We start from the raw sequence: 21217 nt of genomic DNA on the forward strand, positions 1-21217 counted from the left end.
TATATGATTCTCAATCAGGGACAACGATAGACAGCTGCCTCTGATTGAGAACCATATTAGGCTGGACACAGAAACAGACAAACTAGACACACAACATAGAATTCCCACCCAGCTCACGTCCTGACCAACACTAAACAAGCAAAACACATAAGAAACTATGGTCAGGACGTGACAATCATGGGCCAGGGTTTGCTTGAAGCAAAGTTAACCAACAAAACTACAGCAGGTATCTAAGATCAATGTGCTGGAATAACTTGATAGTGAATAGGTCATGTATTTTGGTTGTGTACTCCGGACTAATGGCAGCTCCGGACTGAGGGGCAGCTCCGGGCTGAGGGGCAAGCTCCGGGCTGAGGGGCAGCTCCGGGCTGAGGGGCAGCTCCGGGCTGAGGGGCAGCTCATGACTGAGGGCAGCTCATGACTGGAAGGCAGCTCATGACTGGAGGGCAGCTCATGACTGGAGGGCAGCTCATGACTGGAGGGCAGCTCATGACTGGAGGGCAGCTCATGACTGAAGGGCAGCTCATGACTGGGAGGCAGCTCATGACATGGGAGGGCAGCTCATCCTCCCAAGTGGTGTAACCCAGATCCGGCTCCTGCTGCTGAGCTAGCTCCTCGAAACGCCGCCTCTCTGCTTTTGCTGCCTCCAGCTCTGCTTTGGGGCGGCGATACTCCTCTGGCTCTGCCCAGGGTCCTTTTCCGTCCAGCTCGTCCTCCCATGTCCATTTCTCCTGGTCCCGCTGCTGCCGCTGCTGCCCATTGGTCCGAGTTTGGTGGGTGGTTCTGTAACGGCAGCCTTCCCTCTCTTCACTAGAAGAGAGAGTGTAGCAGGGATCGGACCAACACGCAGCGTAGCCAGTGCTCAACAGGTTTAATAACACTAATAAACAGTGAACACTTAACACTTAACAAATAACAAACTGTGGCAAACCGATAACAGTCCTATCTGGTGCAGAACACAAACACAGAGACAGGAAACAACCACCCACAATCCCCAACACAAAACAAGCCACCTATATATGATTCTCAATCAGGGACAACGATAGACAGCTGCCTCTGATTGAGAACCATATTAGGCTGGACACAGAAACAGACAAACTAGACACACAACATAGAATTCCCACCCAGCTCACGTCCTGACCAACACTAAACAAGCAAAACACATAAGAACTATGGTCAGGACGTGACAATCATGGCCAGTGGTTTGCTTGAAGCAAAGTAAACCAACAAAACTACAGCAGGTATCTAAGATCAATGTGCTGGAATAACTTGATAGTGAATAGGTCATGTATTTTGGTTGTGGTACTCATGTGAACTGAGTCTTTTTAGCTTTTGTCAACCCCAAAACATGTTTTTGGTATGTACTACGTACAGCGCATTCAGAAAGAATTTATACCCCTTGACTTATTCCACATTTTGCTGTTACAGCCTGAATTCAAAATTACTTAAAAAAAAAAAAATTCAACCATCTACACGCAATACCCCAAAATAACAAAGTTAACCCTTTCACACTACCATCACATGGGTGTGATCATTCTACAGTGGTCCCTGAAGTGTATGATCACACCAGTGTGATTAGAACGCTTATTTAGAATGGCCAGTTTCGAATGACGCAACAATCAGCATTTGAGCTGGCCATACTTTTTTTCAGAAACGATTAAAACAAAGACAGCCCTTATAAAGTTATGTCCAGAATGTGAGCAGCTTATTTTTGGATGCAATGTTCAGATATTCACAGAAGTATCTATAGCATAACACAATCATCCAAACCGGAAAAATGTAGGCTACATTTGTCCTAGCACTGAGGAAAGATTGACGCAACCCAAGCGGTCATATTTGTATAACTCTCGGCTGACAAACTACAATATGAATTAGCTAATAGCAATTACTATTTATAATTAATCACATCATGGGTGAGNTATAACTCTCGGCTGACAAACTACAATATGAATTAGCTAATAGCAATTACTATTTATAATTAATCACATCATGGGTGAGCTCACCATTGATTGAAATAATTGAGGAAAACACTTTCTAGAAATCAAAAGTAATCCGACGATTAGTTTCAGCAGAAACCAAAGATAATAAGAGAAGACAAGATGAGTTTGGTCTGTTTATAGTATGCATTTTGAAGGGGAGTGTCGTCTACCATCGTTCATATCTCACCATTCGCTTCCTGAAGTTCTCAAAAAATTAGTGAACCCTTACTCACCTCATTTTGTTATAGCATCTTTGGTCCGAGAGACGATTACGTGAAACCCAGAATTCATTGTATGTCAACAAACATGGCTCCACACACATAGCTGGAATTAGTTTAGCTCATCATAAACAGTACAACCTTCAAAAAAGAATTTTACACACATATGTGCCCATTACAATCTATGCAAGAATCGGAATGCATGATTCATCACCGTTACTTGAAAACATGTGAATAAAACAGTAAATATATCAATAATTACCACCCAAAACATATTCTGATAGTGAATTATTGATACAAATGGCGTGTGCCGGCAGTCAATCACGTAACCTCTCACTCCCACTCTGAGCCATTCAGTGTTGTTTATGTATGTAGCTAGTGAGCTAAACTGTAGCATTAGCAATGTCTTTCAAAAAGGAGACAACTAACAAACGCGGAAATTCTGGATATTTTTTACAATTCTGACAATGAGTCTGAGTATGAAAGTCAGGAATCAGATTCTGACAGTGACAGTGAGGAGCTGTCCCCCAGCCATTGAGAACCCTGAATCTGAGGACCCCTTGTCCACTGACAAAGTCCTAGTTCCTTTTGAAGAGGCTGGTGGTGATGGAGGCAGACCGACAGTGGATGAAGTACAGGAGTTCTGTGGTAGCTGGAAAGCTGACAGCCATTTCACCCCTCCTGGCCCTGCTGTTTGCTTTGATGAGTCCCAGTCTGCAGTGCAACGCCCCAGAGTGCTTCAAGTTGTTTCTGACGGAGGAGCTGGTGGGAGACATAGTAGAGACCAATCGCTATGCCTTGGAGCTACAGGTGAAGAGAGAGCCAGGAGTGGGGGGTACAACCACAATCATTGAAATGTATACCTTCCTGGTGACAGTCCTCATGGGGATAGTAAAGAAGAACTCCCTAAGAGAATACTGGAGCACAGATCCTATGTTTGCAACTTCCTTCTTTGCCACCCTCTTTTCCCAAGACCGCTTCCTAGTTCTGCTGCATTGACTGCATTTCATCAACAATGCTACTGCCATTCTAAATGACCCGTTATACAACATAAGAAATGTCAACAGCTGGCAGTAAAGTGGCAAACGAGACATCCATGTCCTCTCCACTGTCCATACAGCAACCATGTCGACCACAGGGAAGGAGGACCACCTGAGGGGAGAAAGAAAAATCAAACCAGACTGCATGCTTGACTATAACCTCACAATGAGGGCAGTGGATAAGGCGGACATGATTAACAGCTTCGTGGAATGCACTCAGAAAACGACCAAGTGGTACAAGAAGATATTTTTCCAGGGTAGCTTCAAATTACAACAAGCCAAAAATTCTGATGTAATTAGCATTGTTTTACAGAGCTAATAGAAGAATGTAGCTAGCTACATAAGTATGATTGAATATAGCACCATAAAGGTTATGAAATTAGTAATGTTACCTCACGTGTCCGCGGTTATAAGGAATATACACAAAAATATTATGCTACAGTAGAAACGACATACAGAAACTATTATAACGTAATAAGGCACTTACTTTGATAGAAATGCACACATTTCCAAAGTTATTATTGGTAACGAAAACAACTATGACTGCAATGCAGGCAAGAGACGGAAATGTGAACACGTGTGTGCAGGACGGGAGATGAGCAAATGTCTGCAGACTTGAACTGCAGAAGCAATTGGGAAGTGTTTGGGGAATTTTGTCCGGGTGTCTAAAAAATGTATTGGTCCGCAAAAGTAAAATGACTACTTTTATGTGAATGAATGAGGCAGAACACACCTCAAATCAAACTGTTCTTAGAAGAAAAGAAGAAAATAAAAAACTTGTCCGAAAATATTTTGAAATTGACAACAGCCTATAAATATAAACAAGCTGCGTGCCTTGGTTTGAGGGCAGTGCAGATTAAATGTACTGTTGTGTAACAATCACATTCTGGAATGGAGAACGTTCTAACATCACGTGCATAAAAAAAACTCACGCTGGGGCGACCTTTAGAGATATTTGGAACTCACACATGAAAGGGTTAATATGTTAGGAGTTAACAAAAAAAATAAGAATTCTCTCATGTGCTTCTATTCTTTACTACTCCAGTACTAAGATTTTATAACAACTACTAGTGTTTATACCTTATCTGGTGTAATACTTTCTACGATGAGAACATATTTTATAGTGTATCATGTCTTATTTTTGTCTTGTGCTATCACTGGTGCTCATTGATATCACAGTGAGGGAACGCCATTTTCATAACGGCATACAGTACTACTGCAGTTTGTTTTTCAGAAAGGGGGATGTTACATCATGTACATAGTTTTTTTCCCCATTGTATACAGTAGACTTGTGAATAGTGTGTCACTGGTTTCAATACAGGATAAGGCATTACCCATAAATCCTTAAGCATTGAACTGTACCAGCAGCCTTACCACAGTTGAGGGTAAGCGGTGTTCTAGCAGTGGCCGTTTTTTCCAATGGATGGTTATATGCTGTACTTTAGCTTAAAGCTCCCATTTGAAAATACGAAGGTGCAGTAGCTGTATATCTCATGTCTGACGCAGAGACATGTTTAAAATACTCTGAAATCGCAAATTCTTAAAAGTTAAATGTAATACTTTCATTTTGTGCAGTTGTTATTTATTAGGGTCCATTGAAATAGTTATTTACCATAATTTATCTTAAATTCATTTAATATGCATTCAAAATCAGTGCAGTAAGTGTAAATCTTATATCTGACTTACTTTAGAGAGAGGGCCATTTGGTTACCTGTTCAGGAGTCTTATGGCTTGGGGGTAAAAACTGTTGAAGCCTTTTTGTCCTAGACTTGGCACTCCGGTACCGCTTGCCAGCGGTAGGTAGAGAGAACAGTCTATGACTGGGTGGCTGGGGTCTTTGACAATTTTTAAGGCCTTCTCTGACACTGCCTGGTATAGAGTCCTGGATGGCAGGCAGCTTTGCCCCAGTGATGTACTGGGCCGTACGCACTACCCTCTGAAGTGCCACCCTCCTCGGAGGATGAGCAATACCCGTACCAGGCAGTGATGCAACCGGTCAGGATGCTCTCGATGTTGCAGCTGTAGAACCTTTTGATGATCTCAGGACCCATGCCAAATCTTTTTAGTTTTCTGAGGGGGAATAGGCTTTGTCGTGCCCTCTTCACGGCTGTCTTGGTGTGTGTTTGGACCAATCTAGTTTGTTGTTAAAGTGTACACCAAGGAATTTGAAGCTCTCAACCTGGTCCACTACAGCCCCGTCGATGAGAATGGGGACGTGCTTGGTGCTCCTTTTCCTGTAGTCCACAATCATCTCCTTAGTCTTGGTTACGTTGAAGGATAGGTTGTTATTCTGGCACCACCCGGCCAGGTCTCTGACCTCCTCCCTATAGGCTGTCTCGTCGTTGTCGGTGATCAGGCCTACCACTGTTGTGTCGTCAGCAAACTTAATGATGGTGTTGGAGTCGTGCCTGGCCATGCAGTCGTGGGTAACAGGGAGTACAGGAGGGGACTGAGCACGCACCCCTGGGGAGCTCCAGTGTTGAGGATCAGTTGGCAGATGTGTTGCTACCTACCCTCACCACCTGGGGGCGACCCGTCAGGAAGTCCAGGATCCAGTTGCAGAGGAGTGTTTTAGTCCCAGGTTCCTTAGCTTAGTGATGAGCTTTGAGGGTGCTATGGTGTTGAACGCTGAAGGCTGTAGTCAATGAATAGCATTCTCACATAGGTGTTCCTTTTGTCCAGGTGGGAAAGGGCAGTGTGGAGTGCAATAGAGATTGCATCTGTGGATCTGTTTGGGCGGTATGCAAATTGGAGTGGGTCTAGGGTTTCTGGGATAATGGTGTTGATGTGAGCCATTACCAGCCTTTCAAAGCACTTCATGGCTACAGACGTGAGTGCTACGGGTCTGTAGTCATTTAGACAGGTTTCCTTTGTGTTCTTGGGCACAGGGACTATGATGGTCTGCTTGAAGCATGTTGGTATTACAGACTCAATCAGGGACATGTTGAAAATGTCAGTGAAGACACCTGCCAGTTGGTCAGCACATGCCTGGAGCACACGTCCTGGTAATCCGTCTGGCCCCGCAGCCTTGTGTATGTTGACCTGTTTAAATGTCTTACTCACGTCGGCTACGAAGAGCGTGATCACACAGTCGTCCGGAACAGCTGATTCTCTCATGCATCCCTCAGTGTTGCTTGCCTCGAAGCGAGCATAGAAGTGATTTAGCTCGTCTGGTAGGCTCGTGTCACTGGGCAGCTCGCGGCTGTGCTTCCCTTTGTAGTCTGTAATATTTTGCAAGCCCTGCCACATCTGACGAGCGTCGGAGCCAGTGTAGTATGATTCAATCTTAGCTCTGTATTGACTCTTTGCCTGTTTGATGGTTCGGCGCAGGGCATAGCGGGATTTCTTGTAAGCTTCCGGGTTAGAGTCCTGCACCTTGAAAGCGGCAGCTCTGCCCTTTAGCTCAATGCGAATGTTGCCTGTAATCCATGGCTTCTGGTTGGGGTATGTACGTATAATCACTGTGGGGACGACGTCCTCAATGCACTTATTGATAAAGCCAGTGACTGATGTGGTGTATTACTAAATGTCATCGGAAAATCCCGGAACATGTTCCAGTCTGTGATAGCAAAGCAGTCCTGTAGTTTAGCATCTTCTTCATCTGACCATTTTTTTATAGACCGAGTCACTGGTGCTTCCTGCTTTAATTTTTGCTTGTAAACAGGAATCAGGAGGATAGAGTTGTGGTCGGATTTACCAAATGGAGGGCGAGGGCGAGCTTTGTACAGGTGATCTAGAATTTGTTTCCCTCTGGTTGCACATTTAACATGTTGATAGACATTTGGTAGAACTGATTTAAGTTTCCCTGCATTAAAGTCTCCGGCCACTAGGAGCACCGCCTCTGGGTGAGTGGTTTCCTGTTTGCTTACACAGCTGACTGGGTTCGGTCTTAGTGCTAGCATCTGTCTGTGGTGGTAAATAAACAGCCACGAAAAGTATAGCTGAGAACTCTCTAGGCAAGTAGTGTGCTGTTCTATCCTGCCGGTGCAGCGTGTATCCCACTAGCTGAACATCCATTTCGTCATTCATCCACGATTCCGTGAAGTATAGGATATTACAGTTTTTGATGTCCCGTTGGTAGGATATTCGTGATCGTACCTCGTCTAGTTTATTGTCCAATGATTGCACGTTGGCGAGTAATATTGACGGTAACGGCAGCTTTCCTAGTTGCCTTCTGCAGGTCCGGACGAGGCATCCAGCTCTTCGTCCTCTGCGTCGCTTCCTTTTGCGAATAATTGGGATGTCTGCCCTGTGGGGTGTTTGGAGAATATCGTGTGAGTCCTGCTTGTTGTTGTTGTAGTTGAAGAAATCGTTGTCTAATCCGAGGTGAGTGATCGCTGTCCTGATATCCAGAAGCTCTTTTCTTCCGTAAGATACAGTTGCAGAAACATTATGTACAAAATAATTTACAAATATTGCACAAAAAAAACACATAATAGCACAATTGGTTAGGAGACCGTAAAACGGCGGCCATCTCCTCCGGCGCCATATTTGTTGCAACTTCAAAGTGGTAGGCATGTTGTGTAAATCAAATGATACAAAAATCTATTTACGGAAGAGTGGCCAGAAAAAAATAAGCAAATATGTTTGGTGTTCGCCAAAAGGCATGTGGGAGATGGAAGAAGGTACTCAAGTCAGATGAGACTAAAATTGAGCTTTTTGGCCATCAAGGAAAACGCGATATCTGGCGCAAACCCAACACCTCACATCACCCCGAGAACACCATCTCCACAGTGAAGCATGGTGGTGGCAGCATCATGCTGTGGGATGTTTTTCATAGGCAGGGACTGGGAAACTGGTCAGAATTGAAGGAATGATGGGTGGCGCTAAATACAGGGAAATTCTTGAGGGAAACCTGTTTCAGTCTTCCATAGATTTGACACTGGAACGGAGGTTCACCTTCCAGTAGGACAATGACCCTAAGCATGCTGCTAAAGCAACACTCGAGTGGTTTAAGGGGAAGCATTTAAATGTCTTGGAATGGACTAGTCAAAGCCCAGATCTCAGTCCAATTGAGAATCTGTGGTATGACTTAAAGATTGCTGTACATCAGCGGAACCCATCCAACTTGAAGGAGCTGGAGCAGTTTTGCCTTGAAGAATGGGAAAAAATCCCGGTGGCTAGATGTGCCAAGCTTAAAGAGATACCCCAACTGACCTGCAGCTGTAATCGCTGAAAAGAGTGGCTTTACAAAGTATTGACTTTGGTGGGATGAAAACTTGAGCGTGCATAACTATTCTTTTTTGTTTACCAATAAAAAATATTTTGCAACTTCAAAGTGGTAGGCATGTCATGTAAATCAAATGATACAAAAATGTATTTTAATTCCAGGTTGTAAGGCAACAAAATAGGAAAAATGCCATGGGGGGAAATACTTTCGCAAGCCACTGTATGCTACATTAATCTGTCTAGGAGAAAAAACTGTTTGAAGTTTTATGGCTGAGTTTTAGCATTGAATGCACTGTGTAAAAATTACCTCAGATTACAAAGCAGTTTAGATATGCGTCCCAATTGGCGCCCTATTCCATCCCAAATGGTGCCTTATTCCCTATAAAGTGCACTACTTTAGACCATGACCCATAGGGCTCTGGTCTAAAGTAGTGTTCTATATAGGGAGTATGCTTCCATTTTGTACACACTTTCAAGGCTTTGCAGCCTTCCATTTCCAGGAATGCTGATTTGAGATTGGTTACTGTACATATGCAATATACTATTATACAGTACTAGGCAATACAAAGCTTATTTTTAGACTGTGCCCAGAATATGAGAAAAGTACTGAAAGCAGTAGAATTAGATTTTACACTAGTTTATGAGATGAGAGTGAATGCAAAACTGCAGACTGCTTAGAGAATCATCAAATAGCACATATGGGAATCCAATTGACAAACTGCCTGGGGTGGAATATGTTTTAAATTGGTTTTTAAAAATTGGGCCCTTTTTCGCAAATAAAAAAAAGATGAAGTTTGCGTTTCAAATTGATTATTTTCCGTTAATGGTCCACAGTTTAAGTGGAATGTTTTCCATTGTGCAACTTTGATCACAGACAATAATGGATTGAGTAGTAGATATGAGAATGGATAGAACGCCACAATATAGCAGCTGGTTGCCGAATCATCTCTATAAGGAGTTCTTATAGAGATGTATTTAATATTTGCATTCAGACTGTCCAAGTGGCAATGCCTGCAAACCCGAGGGGAAAGGGAAATGCGGATGCATCGATAAGAGCTGTTATGGAGAAATTGTGATAATGAGAATATAAATAATTGTTAATTGTATGTTGTGGTGCAATTGTATGTGGATATACTGTACATTATCAGCACATGGTAAATAAGATAATAGGGATTGAGGCCACTCGGTACGTCTGAGGCACAAAGGAAGCGTGTTATAAAAAAATTATTATTACATTCATATTCTGTTTAAATTTTACAGTTTGCAGACAGTCAAATGCACACTATGGATGTGGAAAGACAAAGACTGATGTGGAAAGACAAAGACTTTTCTGCAACAGAAATCAATTTAAAAACAGTGCACTCAGCATGTAGGGATCACATCCGTGCAGGACAATTGGTTGATTACTATAACTACATTCAATTTGGGTAGTGTACAACGCTGTATATCAACAATTGTTTATTCCAATGGAAAATAAATAATAAATATAGCTGCGAGCAGCAATGAACGGGGTTCACAGGATGACAGAAAGGACACAAGATCAGTTGCATAACAAAGCAAGCACTCTATCATGTAGGAACTATCTTCCTTTACAATCAGTGAAAGCATTACCATGTTTATCTCTCAATCAGATTTTTTGAAAATAACATTGATGCATTCAAAGATGGCCACGCTATACCAGTAGATGCATATTAGCACATGCTAAAAATACTTCAGAAATCTTCTTCTCATGAACCATAGGACCAAATGTTGAATGTAGGCCCATGGTACATTTCTTAACATAGTTTGAGAAAAGCTAAGGTAGTGACCGGGCTAACACGGTTAATATTAATAAACTGCAATTACCTTTGCAAGTTTAAACCACGTAAACCTTCTCACAAGAGAATATAAAGTCCGGATTGATCATGGTTGTGTTGTGCAATATGTTTAATTGGCGCATGTTATCTGTTGCTTTTACTGATTTTCTATCTGTAAAGACGATTACAGAGAAGTATTTTGTTTTTGCATCTTTAGACACTGATGGTGTGTAGCACTATCAGTGCAGTTTCTTGGAGAAATATGAAGATGTGTTAAGTAGAATGTGGACCCTTCCAATATTCCACTTTATTTTGTCATGTTAAGCAAGCAAGGTTAACCAAACCCACTCTACTTCTCTTGTGGCGGTGCATTCAATCTAAAAAGTTCCCTCAAGCCCCTTCCTCTTTCAACTGAGCTCCAGCAAGCTTTCATTTTCCCTCTTTCTTTCTCTCTTTGACTTCTGCTCGTATCTTTCCTCAGAGGACAAAAACACTCAAAAACATGAAACCCAAATGCAGATTCTGCCAGGTGCAACCGCTCCATACCATGATAGAACTTTGTAAGGGGATCTTTGAGGAAGCAAAGGGACTTTTAATTAACAAGCCCTTTATTGATCTGTGGACAAAACAGACGTTAATTATGTGAGCGCAGGCATTTAATTGAGGGAGTGAACCGGGGTCCCTGCTCGCTAGGCTAATACTTGCTCAAGAATGAGGAGAATTTGATTGAGTTCAGTGCTGCCGGGTTGAAGCCGGTGTACAAATTATCCTTCAACCAATGGGCTGGAGGTTCCTCATTTCTCTCTCTCTCTCTCTCTGTTTCATTTTCATTCTCTCTTTCTCTTACACACTCACTCTTGTTCTTGCTCACTCGAAAAGGAAGTTACATTGCTCTCCTTCTGTTTTTCAACTGCCAATGTACAGCCTATGTGTATTTTTTTGCCATTTCTGGTATTGCTTTACTGGCATATTTTATGACTTCACATGTACATGTAGGCTACAACTGACAGACACTGACTAACTAACTAGGAGTGAGTCTGGCAGAACATACAGTTGAAGTCAGAAGTTTACATACACCTTAGCCAAATACATTTAAACTCAGTTTTCACAATTCCTGACATTTAATCCTAGTAAAAATCCCCTGTTTTAGGTCAGTTAAGATCACCACTTTATTTTAAGAATGTGAAATGTCAGAATAATAGTAGAGTGATTCAGGTTTGTAGGCCTTGCTCGCACACACTTTTTTCAATTCTGCCCACAAATTGTATAAGGGATTGAAGTCAGGGCTTTGTGATGGCCACTCCAATACCTTGACTTTGTTGTCCTTAAGCCATTTTGCCACAACTTTGGAAGTATGCTTGGGGTCATTGTCCATTTCGAAGACCCATTTGCGACACAAGCTTTAACTTCCTGACTGATGTCTTGAGATGTTGCTTCAATATATCCACATAATTTTCCTACCTCATTATGCTATATATTTTGTGAAGTGCACCAGTCCCTCCTGCAGCAAAGCACCCCCACAATATGATGCTGCCTCCCCCGTGCTTCACGGTTGGGATGGTGTTCTTCGGCTTGCAAGCCTCCCCCTTTTTCCTCCAAACATAACGATGGTAATTATGGCCAAACAGTTCTATTTTTGTTTCATCAGACCAGAGAACATGATCTTTGTCCCCATGTGCAGTTGCAAACTGTAGTCTGGCTTTTTTATGGCGGTTTTGGAGCAGTGGCTTCTTCCTTGCTGAGCGGCCTTTCAGGTTATGTCGATATATGACTCATTTTACTGTGGATATAGATAACTTTGTGCCTGTTTCCTCCAGCATCTTCACAAGGTCCTTTGCTGTTGTTCTGGGATTGATTTGTACTTTTCACACAAGTTTGTTAATCTCTACGAGACAGAGCGCGTCTCCTTCCTGAGAGGTATGACGGCTGCATGGTCCCATGGTGTTTGTACTTGCGTACTATTGTTTGTACAGATGAACGTGGTACCTTCAGGCGTTTGGAAATTGCTCCCAAGGATGAACCAGACTTGTGGAGGTCTCCAATTCTTTTTCTGAGGTCTTGACTGATTTCATTTGATTTTCCCATGATGTCAAGCAAAGAGACACTGAGTTTGAAGGTAGGCCTTGAAATACATCCACAGGTACACCTTTTTGACCAATGTACTCAAATGATGTCAAATAGGCTATCAGAAGCTTCTAAAGCCATGACATCATTTTCTGGAATTTTCCAAGCTGTTTACAGGCACTGTCAACTTAGTGTATGTAAACTTCTGACCCACTGGAATTGTGATACAGTAAATTATAAGTTAAATAATATATCTGTAAACAATTGTTGCAAAAAGTACTTGTGTCATGAACAAAGAAGATGTCTTAACCGACTTGCCAAAACTATAGTTTGTTGACAAGAAATTTGTGGATTGCTTGAAAAACTAGTTTTAATGACTCCAACCTACTCTATGTGCATGTAAACATCCGACTTTAACTGTATAATTGACTGGAGCAGTAGGTGCTTAGTTGCGTGTGGAGTAACCAGTCTAGGGCTGCTGAGGAAGTGGAGGTGATTTGTGCTATCTTGTGTTTCTCTTTCATTTGTTGTGGTCAGTCATCAGTCTGTGACACAGTGCTCTTCTCCACTTGGCTCACACAAGCTGCACGTACCTCTCATGGTTTTTCTATTTACAGTACATTATTTGCCTACCATAGAGGTCTCCAAACATGGATTCCCTGTTAAAGATATACTCTAATTAGCAAATACAGTTATGGAAATGACTATAGGAGGGTGTGGAGACTGAAATGACTGTCGTAGCAACTGGGAACTGAAATTAATGTATGAAGACGTGGGGACTGAAATGACTGTAGGAACAAATGGGGACTGAAATTACTTTTGATTTATAGCTGACAAACAGTGCATTCATAAAGTATTCAGACCCCTTGACTTTTTCCACATTTTGTAACGCAACAGCCTTATTTTAAAATGTATTACATGTTTTTCCCTTATCAATCTACACACAATCCCCCATAATGACAACGTGAAAACAGGTTTTTAGATATGTTTGCAAATGTATGAAGAATAAAAAGAGAAATACCTTATTTACATAAGTATTCAGACCCTTTGCTATGAGACTCGAAATTGAGCTCAGGTGCATGCTGTTTCCATTGATCATCCTTGAGATGTTTCTACAACTTGATTGGAGTCCACCTGTGGTAAATTCAATTGATTGTACATGCTTTGGAAAGGCACACACCTGTCTATATAACATCCCACAGGTGACAGTGCATGTCAGAGCAAAAACCAAGCCATGAAGTTGAAGGAATTGTCCGTAGAGCTTGGAGACAGGATTATGTCGAGGCACAGCTCAGGGGAAGGGTACCAAATGTCTGCAGCATTGAAGGTCCCCAAGGACACACTGGCCTCCATCATTCTTAAATGGAAGATGTTTGGAACCACCAATACTCTTCTTAGAGCTGGCTGGAGAACCTTGGAGAACCTTCCAGAAGGACAACCATCTTTGCAGCACTCCACCAATCAGGCTTTTATGGTAGAGTGACCAGAGTGTAGCACTCCTCGGTAAAAGGCACATGACATCCCACTTGGAGTTTGCCAAAAGGTACCTAAAGACTCTCAGACCATGAGAAACAAGATTTTCTGGTCTGATGAAACAAAGACTGAACTCTTTGGCCTGAATGCCAAGCGTCAAATCTAGAGGAAAACTGGCACCATCCCTATGGTGGTGGCAGCATCATGCTGTGTGGATGTTTTTCAACGTCAGGGACTGGGAGACTAGTCAGGATAGAGGGAAAGAGAGATCCTTGATGAAAACCTGCTCCAGAGCGCCTAGGATGTCAGACTGGGGCAAATGTTCACCTTCTTACATGACACAAGCAAAACAACACAGGAGTGGCTTCAAGACAAGTCTCTGATTGTCCTTGAGTGGCCCAGTCTGAGCCCGGACTTGAACCCAATTGAACATCTCTGGAGAGACCTGAAAATAGCTGTGCAGCACCACTGCACATCCAACCTGACTGATCTTGAGAGGATCTGCAGAGAAGAATGGGAGAAACTCCCCAAATACAGGTGTGCCAAGCTTGCAGCATCATACCCAAGAAGACTAGAGGCTTTAATCGCTGCCAAATCGCCTTCAACAATGTACTGAGTAAAGGGTCTGAATACATATGTAAATGTAATATTTCTGTTTTTATTTTTAATACATTTGCAAACACTTACCTATTTTGGGGATTTTGTGTGTAGATGATGCAAGATGGCGCCGACAGAGATGGTCACCTCACTTGACGTCCTTAGGAAATTATGCCGTAATTTGTTTTTTTATGTACTATTTCTTACAATGTTAGCCAAGAATATCTTAAGTGTTATTACATTCAGCTGGGAAGAACTATTGCATATAAGTGCGACGTCAATTTACCAACTTTACGACCTTCCCGAAGCGGATCCTTTGTTCGGACCTCCACCCTGGACATTGGTTCTAATCCCAGGGGCCGACCCAAAAGAACGTTGGCGCCGCAGGAGAGGCAGACAGAGCTGCCTCCTGGTCAGACTTAGAAGGTAAGCACACCATCCACCGCTTCCGAGCATATTACTCACCAATGTCCAGTCTCTAGATAACAAGGTGGACGAAGTTAGGGCACGAGTTGCTTTCCAGAGAGACATCAGAGAATGTAACATTCTCTGTTTCACGGAAACATGACTCATTCGGGATATGTTGTCAGAGTCGGTACAGCCACCATGTTTCTTGTGCCGCGCCGACAGAAACAAACATCTCTCTGGTAAGAAGAAGGGTGGCGGTGTATGCCTTATGATTAACGACTCATGGTGTAATCGTAACAACATACAGGAACTCAAGTCCTTTTGTTCACCTGACCTAGAATTCCTTACATTCAAATGCCCTCCGCATAATCTTCGATTATAGTCACAGCCTTGTATAACCCCTCCAAGCAGATACCTCGACGGGCCTGAAAGAACTTCATTTGACTCTATATAAACTGGAAACCATATATCCTGAGGCTGCATTTATTGTAGCTGTGGATTTTAACAAAGCTAATTAAATAACAAGTTTACCTAAATTCAACCAGCACAATGATTGTTGTACCCGCTTGAGCAAAACATTAGACCACTGCTACTCTAACTTCCGCGATGCATACAAGGCCCTCCCCCGCCCATCTTGTTGCTCCCTTCCTATAGGCAGAAACTAAAACAGGTTTTGCCCGTGCTTAGGTCTATTCAATGCTGGTCTGACCAATCAGATGACCAACATGACCGAATACAAACAGTGTAGCTATTCCCTCCGCAAGGCAATCAAACAAGCAAAGCGTCAGTTTAGACACAATTTAGAGTCGCAATCACCTATGTGTGCTGTCCCCACATGCTACAAGATGGCCACCATTGTTCCTGTTCCCAAGAAAGCTAAGGTAACTGAACTAAATGACTATCGCCCCGTAGCACTCACTTCTGTCATCATGAAGTGCTTAGAGAGACTAGTCAAGGATCATATCACCTCCACCCTACCTGATACTCTAGACCCACTCCAATTTGCTTACAGTCCCAATAAGTCCACAGACGATGTAATCGCCATCACACTGCACACTGCCCTATCCCATCTGAACAAGAGGAATACCTACAGTATGTAAGAATGCTGTTCATTGACTACAGTTCAGCATTCAACACCATAGTACTTTCCAAACTCATTATTAAAACCCTGGGTCTTGACCCCGCCTTGTGCAACTGGGTCCTGGACATTCTGCCGGGCCGTCCCCAGGTGGTGAAGGTAGGAAACAACATCTCCTTCCTGCTGATCCTTAACACTGGGGCCCCACAAGGGTGCGTTCTCAGCCCTCTACTGTACTCCCTGTTCACCCATGACTGCATGGCCATGCACGCCTCCAACTCAATCATCAAGTTTGCAGACAACACTACAGTGGTAGGCTTGATTACCAACAACGATGAGACAGCCTACAGGGAGGAGGTGAGGGCCCTCGGAGTGTGGTGTCAGGAAAATAACCTCTCACTCAACGTTAACAAAACAAAGGAGATGATCGTGGACTTCAGGAAACAGCAGAGGGAGCATCCCCCGTCCACATTGACGGGACAGTAGTGGAGAAAGTTTTAAGTTCCTCGGCGTACACATCACGGACACACTGAAATGGTCCACCCACACAGACAGCGTGGTGAAGAAAGCGCAACAGCGCCTCTTCAACCTCAGGAGGCTGAAGAAATTTGGCTTGTCACCTAAAACATCGTGAGTATCCTGTCGGGCTGTTTCACCGCCTGGTACGAGAACTGCACCGCCCACAACGGCAAGGCTCTCCAGAGGGTAGTGCAGTCTGCACAACCCTCTGGCAAACTACCTGCTCTCCAGGACACCTACAGCACCCGATGTCACAGGAAGGCCAAAAAGATCATCAAGGACAACAACCACCCGAGCCACTGCCTGTTCACCTCGCTATCATCCAGAAGGTGAGGTCAGTACAGATGCATCAAAGCTGGGACTGAGAGACTGAAAAACAGCTTCTATCAAGGCCATCAGACTGTTAAACACTCATCACCAACATAGAGAGGCTGCTGCCAACATACAGACTCAAATCACTGGCCACTTTAATAAATGGATTGAATAATGTTATCACTAATCACTTTAAATAATGTCACTTTAATAATGTTTACATATCCTACATTACTCATCTCATACAGTTGAAGTCGGAAGTTTACATACACAGGTTGGAGTCATTAAAACTCGTTTTTCAACCACTCCACAAATGTCTTGTTAACACACTATAGTTTTGGCAAGTCGGTTAGGACATCTACTTTGTGCATGACACAAGTAATTTTTCCAACTATTGTTTACAGACAGATTATTTAACTTAGAATTCTCTGTATCACAATTCCAGTGGGTCAGAAGTTTACATACACTAAGTTGACTGTGCCTTTTAAACAGCTTGGAAAATTCCAGAAAATTATGTCATGGCTTTAGAAGCTTCTGATAGGCTAATTGACGTCATTTGAGGCAATTGGAGGTGTACCTGTGGATGTATTTCAAGGCCTACCTTCAAACTCAGTGCCTCTTTGCTTAACATCATGGGAAAATTAAAAGAAATCAGCCAAGACCTCAGAAAAAAATTCTGGTTCATCCTTGGGAGCAATTTCCAAACGTCTGAAGGTACCACGTTCATCTGTACCTGCAATAGTATGCAAGTATAAACACCTTGGGACCACGCAGCCGTCATACCACTCAGGAACGAGACGCGTTCTGTCTCCTAGAGATGAACATACTTTGGTGCGAAAAGTGCAAATAAATCCTAGAACAACAGCAAAGGACCTTGTGAAGATGCTGGAGGAAACAGGTACAAAAGTGTCTATATCCACAGTAAAACGAGTCCTATATCGACATAACCTGAAAGGCCGCTCAGCAAGAAAGAATCCAAATGGACAATGACCCTAAGCATACTTCCAAAGTTGTGGCAAAATGGCTTAAGAACAAGAAAGTCAAGGTATTAGAGTTGCCATCACAAAGCCCTGACCTCAATCCTATAGAACATGTGTGGGCAGAACTGAAAAAGTGTGTGCGAGCAAGGAGGCCTACAAACCTGACTCAGTTACACCAGCTCTGTCAGGAGGAATGGGCCAAAATTCACACAACTTATTGTGGGAAGCTTGTGGAAGGCTACCCAAAACATTTGACCCAAGTTAAACAATTTAAAGGCAATGCTACCAAATACTAATTGAGTGTATGTAAACTTCTGACCCACTGGGAATGTGATGAAAGAAATAAAAGCTGAAATAAATCATTCTCTCTACTATTATTCTGACATTTCACAATGTTAAAATAAATTGTTGATCTCAAATGACCTAAGACAGGGAATTTTTACTTTGATTAAATGTCAGGAATTGTGAAAAACTGAGTTTAAATGTATTTGGCTAAAGTGTATGTAAACTTCCGACTTCAACTGTATGTGACCAATACAATTTGATTTGATTGATGAGGGGGAAAAAACTATTTAATCCATTTTAGAATAAGGCTGTAACATAACAAAGTGTGGAAAATGTCAATGGGTCTGAATACTTTCCGAATGCACTGTATGGGTGAACCTACATGCCAATTTGGCCTCCGCTACACATAATCATAGAGGTCACATCAATGCATAGCAATCCTCCCGTTTTAAATCTTTAATCCAAAAATGTTCTATAGTTTAACATAGGCAGCAGTACAGCGGAGATAGTCTAGATAGTTATTCTTCTATTATTAAGTTAAGGACATGCTATTAATGGGTTGAACATTGCGTTTTGAACGTTCTTTTGAAGACTAATGCCCGACTGAAAGTATTAACGTTAAACACAATGACATTTAAAAAGGAGGCATATATAGGAAAACCTTTTTCATCGTTATGATGTTGCCAGATTGACTTTAGATGAGGTATAACTTTATCTAGCTAGCTAAAATGGTGGGGACTACACTGAATTTTAGCCAGCTAACATTAGCATTGCTAACTTGGCTAGCTAATGACAACATTGTCATCTCTATATTAATTTTACAACATAATAATGATGTGATAGTTTTTTCCTACTTTTTATTTGCCTGCTTTAGCAATGTCAGTGTATTTCCAGGTTATTATAGTGTAATTTACACAAAACAGTCATTGGCTAGCTAGCTATGTTTTAGCAGCAGCAGCCTCAACTTATCAATATTGAATGGGGGACTTCTCAACCCTCTTGGACAGCCAAATCTTGTTGGCCCATTTTCCCCAATCTTTCTAATTTACTAAATAACTATTTGTATGTCACCACATTCTGTTAGTCAAAAGGTGTTGTGTAAGAGGGCAGTGAATATGTAAAAGGTGTCTAGCAAATAATGGTATGGATATGAAATTGCTTTAGATGTATTGCATCTCATATTTTGTTTGTCTGTCCATTATCTTTCTGCAGACAAGGCACCAAATCCACACTCAAGGTTACTGTGTTTGGCCTCTGAGATGCAGAGGCGTATAGTTTGCCCTGCAGATAATCATTGCATTTTGCCATGAATAGATGGAAGACAGGGCATAGGCCAGGATGGTCCACCATGCAAATAAACTGTTCTGGAACCAGTCTGCATCTTCTGGTGACCTATTGAAAACATTACAACAATAGCAAATTAATAAGATGAATGAATATTAAAAAGAATAAAAAGACTGCATGGGTGCTTTAAGACCTAGAGACAGTAATCGTTCAGAGATTACTTATGTGTATTGGTACTTAAATACATGTAAACTTAATGTCACTCGGGTTCTCATTAAAAGAGGCTTATATTTACCTTTGTACATCCCAAAGAAACGAAGTTGGTTGTCTTGAAGTGCCGCGGCGGTAGCAATTACCATACCTAATAATTGGTTTTATAATTCTTACTTTGGGGAGGCTGTTAAATTTATTCTGGTTGCTTTTCACAAGGTGTCCAAAGCGGAAAGAAATATGTTTTAAAAATCCTTCAATTATACTTAATTAATATATTAAGTATACCCGTGATAAATATACTTTAGAATATTTTAAATAATCAAAATTGGAACAATTTTAAATACATTTAATGTAAACTTTATTGGTGTTTTATTTTCATTTAGGTATATTAAATACATTTAACATTATCTAAATTGCGAAACTTGTTTTACTTAAGTATGTTCTTAGTATTTTAAATAAATAGCAAAACAAATATACTTTGAATACATTTTATCATAACTTATGTATCAGTATATTATTAGTATATTAGCATGTTCGATTAAATGGAATTTTAATTCCTGTATTTTCTTTTACAAATAAAGTGTTTATAAGCATTCAATGATGGTGTCTGATGTGGTGTCAGTCAGCTTATCGAGCTCCCAGTAGTCCGAGTAATAATCAACCATGATAAGGTAGTTGCTTTTGTTGACTGTGAGTAAGTCCATCCCGATCTTGGACTATGGAAGGGGAGGGATTTGGTGGGGGATGAGTGTCTCCTTTTGTTGTCTCTTCTGGATGGAGTTGCAGGTTGCACATTTGCTGTAAAGATCTTTACGTCCTCCGTAATCCTTGGCCAGAAAACAGCATCATGTGCCTTTCTGAGACTGGCCTCTATGCCTGAGTGGCCAGAGTGTATTTTGTGTAGAAATTGAGCGCATAACATGTCAGGGATGAAGACCCTGTTTTCCTTTAAATATCAGTCCAATTTCAGTGATGAGCTCCTCTTTGTACGTGCAGAAATCATTAATTGTGTGACTCATAGCTTGTTTGGTTCAAGGCCAGCCGTTGTTGATTTGTGCTTACAGAGCCTGAAGCAGTGGGTCCTAGGAACAGTGTGCTTTGGTTGACTCCATTGTCTTAGTTGAGATGTTGACATCACTGGTGTGATCCACCTGTTCCAAGTCAGTTGTGGCCAGGCCCATAGCGTAGAACGTGGCTGGTGTTTGCATTTGTCTGTGCTCTGTGGTTGATTGAGCTGTTCTGGACAGGAAGTCAGCTACATGTGGTTCTTTGCCTTGTTTGTATTGCACATGGAGTTGGTATCTTTGTAGCCTTAGTAACATTCTCTACAGTCGCTTGGGTGCTGTGAGTAGGGATTTCTTGAAGATCGTCTCAAGCGGTTTGTGGTCGCTGTGTATTGTGATGAACTCTCTGCCATGCAGATACTGGTCAAACTTGTCACATGCAAAAACAATGGAAAGACATTCTTTCTCAATCTGTGCATATCTTTGTTCTGTCTGAGTCAATGTTCTGGAGGCAAATGCAACAGGTTGTCCATTCTGTAGTTTGTCTCAAACCTGTCTCAGTGACTTCATCATTCAGGTCGTAGTATTTGAGCACTGGGTGTTGTGTGACTAACTGCTTGATAGTCTCAACTGCTGCGTCATACTGTGGTAGCCATGTCCATTCAATGTCCTTGTCAGTCAGTTGTCTGAGCGGCTCACACACATCAGATAGTGATGTGTGTGATGAATTTTGCAAGTTAGTTCACAAACCCCAACAGCCGCTGTTGTGACTTGACGTCGGTCGGTCTACCCATGTTC

This window comes from Salvelinus sp. IW2-2015, linkage group LG1, assembly GCF_002910315.2.
Source record: "Salvelinus sp. IW2-2015 linkage group LG1, ASM291031v2, whole genome shotgun sequence".
Classification (NCBI taxonomy): domain Eukaryota; kingdom Metazoa; phylum Chordata; class Actinopteri; order Salmoniformes; family Salmonidae; genus Salvelinus; species Salvelinus sp. IW2-2015.